Genomic DNA, 3,154 nt, shown 5'->3' on the forward strand with positions numbered 1-3,154 from the left:
TATTAATATATAAATATATTTTTATATATAATTTTATTTATAAAAATATAATTTTTTTTTTTTTAATTTTATACTTCGGTCATAATCGTTCCAGTTACAATCTTTTTCTTTTCTTTTCTTTTTATTTTTTTAATATGACTATAATAATTATTTTCCCTATGCGCATAATTCCTTTAAGACAGCAAGGCCCCGTGATTCTCAAAAAGCTGGACAGTTCCTCTGCGTCTCCAACTGATGCGCAGGAGCAGCCGCAGCTCCTCCACCCGAGTCTTTATGTGAGGGAAAACGTCCAGATGTGACGGTGATTGGCGAGATTAAAAGCTCTGATTTGATTCCGATCACTTTTTACCGACATGTCACCAGAGTGCGCGTCAGTTTGATGTATCGGACCGGAGAGGTGTGTGTGTGTGGGGTGGGGGGGATTCAGCGGCTACGGAGACGAGCGAGCGCGGCGCGGCGCGACGCGACGCGTCGGGCTAACCATAAACGCATTGACGCTTCATAAATTGGTTTAAGTTTATTGTACGGTGTCATACAATGTGATAAGTCATATCCCACGCGGCCCCTCCGTGACACAGAGGCTCCGAAACCGGGAGGCATTGCGAGAGCGCAAAGCTTCTCAAACATGTACAGATGCTTTGGTTTTTACTCCGCTGCTCCCTGCTTTATGTGTGCCCTTGGTGAAATTAACAGGCTTTTTATTATGGAGGGTAAATTTCACCGAATAATATGATCCACAAACCAAAATTACGTTGTGTTCGTACGGGAGGAATTAATTGAGTTTGGCCTGCGTGCCCGCGCGGAAAATGTCATAATAAAGGCTCAAAAGTGCGCACTCTTATCTCTGCTTGACCAGAGGCTGCATGATGATGCTCCTTAATGGCATTAACCCACCACTCTGTGTTCACTTTAGTAATAATAAGATCTGTTTACAGCAGTTGTTGCGTGGTTGGTGAGAGTCGGAGGATGAATGAAGCATGGGAGGCTCCCGGTACTCAGTCTATACTGCAGAGTGGAGCAAAAAAAAAAAAAAAAAAAATGAAAAAAAAAAGAGTCAACTTCTTGTACATAAAAATAAGTTTATATATTGTTATTTTTTACTAAGAGAAAAATCATAATCTAAAGTGAAAACTGTGTTGAGCCAAGATATAATCAAACTGAGCTGCTGCTAAGGACCTCCAGGCCAGCAGTGGGAGCTACATCTCACAGAGATAAGACGTCAAAACTTAAGAGTTTGCTAGTTACATAGGTGGAGAACATACTACTTTTCAATTTGCTTCAGTGGTTTGTGGACAGCAAATTTAAAGCAAAAACATAATAAAAAGTAAAAAAAAACGTAAGTTTACTTTGAGTTTAGAAAACTGACAAATTACCAGTAGTAATCAAATAGAGAGATATATGTATAGGATTGCAATATTAATAACATGCAATTAATTATCTGATTAAGTTAACAATGTCTGCTCGTCATAAATGCGCTTGAGCAACATTTCATACACACAGTCTGCAACTTATTCAGTCAGTATTTTATATGTGTGATTGTAAACTTCATTAAATTTTCCCCCTCCTTCAAAATACGACTGATTATACTCTGAAGTAGTGCTTTGGATGTGACTGGCTAAACAAATGAATAATCCTGAAACGAATTTATTTGTTGCCATTTATTTAATAACATAAAGGGAATATTTGAAGGGGTGAAGCAAACAGCTTTAGTGATGCACTCAATTTATTTAAATCATTTCATTGTTGGCTATTAATCAAATTGTGGAATTTGAGGTTATCATATGCAGAAGACACAAACGGTTAATCTTGGACACGTTGTGATGTACATTGGTGGTGCTTTGGTGGCTGGTTGGGTGACAAGTTACCTACAACTGTAACTGTTGTAGGTAACAGTGAAAAAAAAACTCAACTCTAGTTTGTCACCCAACTCTAGTTTGTCACCCAACTAGAGTTGTCCCCCCATTTGTCACCCAACTAGAGTTGGGTGACAAATGGGGGGCACCCAACTCTAGTTTTGCTTAAGGCCCCACAAAATCTTTGACCAGCCTTGGTTAAACATTTCCTGCACAAGGATAGAGTTTGCACCTTGCTTGGAAAAAAAAAAAAAAAAGCAGACTCAGCTCTATTGTTTACATGAAATGCTCATGAAATGTCTGCTTATACATTGGAAAGATAAACAATGATCTACTAACCTAAAACATCGAATTACAAATGTGCTGGTCTAAAAGTTAAATTGTTTCTAATGAATCTGAAGCTTGCCAAAAAATTGCATTTCATTATGTTCTTTTTTTTTTAACGTGATGCTGGAAGCGAAGTTGATAGGCAAACATGTTACCTACACATTTGAATTGTACTCGTTCCCACCTTTCCCAATTTCAGTTGAACACTGGAGTCAATGCCAATGGTTTCTGGACACAGACGTGGAGATGGATGGGAAATTAACTAATTTACACATGTTACCGGTGCAGTTTTTGGTGCTCACAGCGCAGCGTCGTCAGCGTGCATCTGGCATTGCGGTTGGTGGCCAGAGCCTAAACAACAGTGATCCTACAACAAAGCCTAGAGGGATGCCACACTCCTGTTTTGATTAAATGTATGAAATCTTACACTCGGAGAAAATTCGAAGCGCGTCAGTGTTGATATTAATATGTGATGCTCAACAGTTTGAAAATCCCCCCTCATTTTAATAAAGTTTCATATTCTTGATTTGATCCTGATGGGGGGGGGGGGGTTATGTTATTTTTTAAGACGTCTAACTGCAGGCTTGGGGAAATCTGGGCTCTCTCTGGGATTATGTTGACTAATGCAGTCAGAGTTGTGTTAACAGAGTCATAATTCAAACATGATTTAATCATTTCTGTTGTCTATGTCTGAGCAGAGAACACACTGTATGTATGTAACTGTATGTAAGTGAGCCAGCTAATAAGACTTTTTTTTTCTCTCTGGGGATGTAGCTGTGTAATGTAGGACACTGGATAAATAAATTAATTGTTTAAAAGAAAATAATAATAAAAAATGTTGAAATGCTAAGCAAATTTGAAAAAGCTACAAATAAAAAGTAAAATCAACTACAAAAACGTTTTTAAAAATCCCCCCCCCCCCCCAAAAAAAAAAAAAAAAAAAAAAAAAAAAACAAAACAAAGAGGGCAAAAAA

This window comes from Poecilia latipinna, unplaced genomic scaffold, assembly GCF_001443285.1.
Source record: "Poecilia latipinna isolate Pla-1442-1.1 unplaced genomic scaffold, P_latipinna-1.0 Scaffold87, whole genome shotgun sequence".
NCBI classification, from domain to species: Eukaryota; Metazoa; Chordata; class Actinopteri; order Cyprinodontiformes; family Poeciliidae; genus Poecilia; species Poecilia latipinna.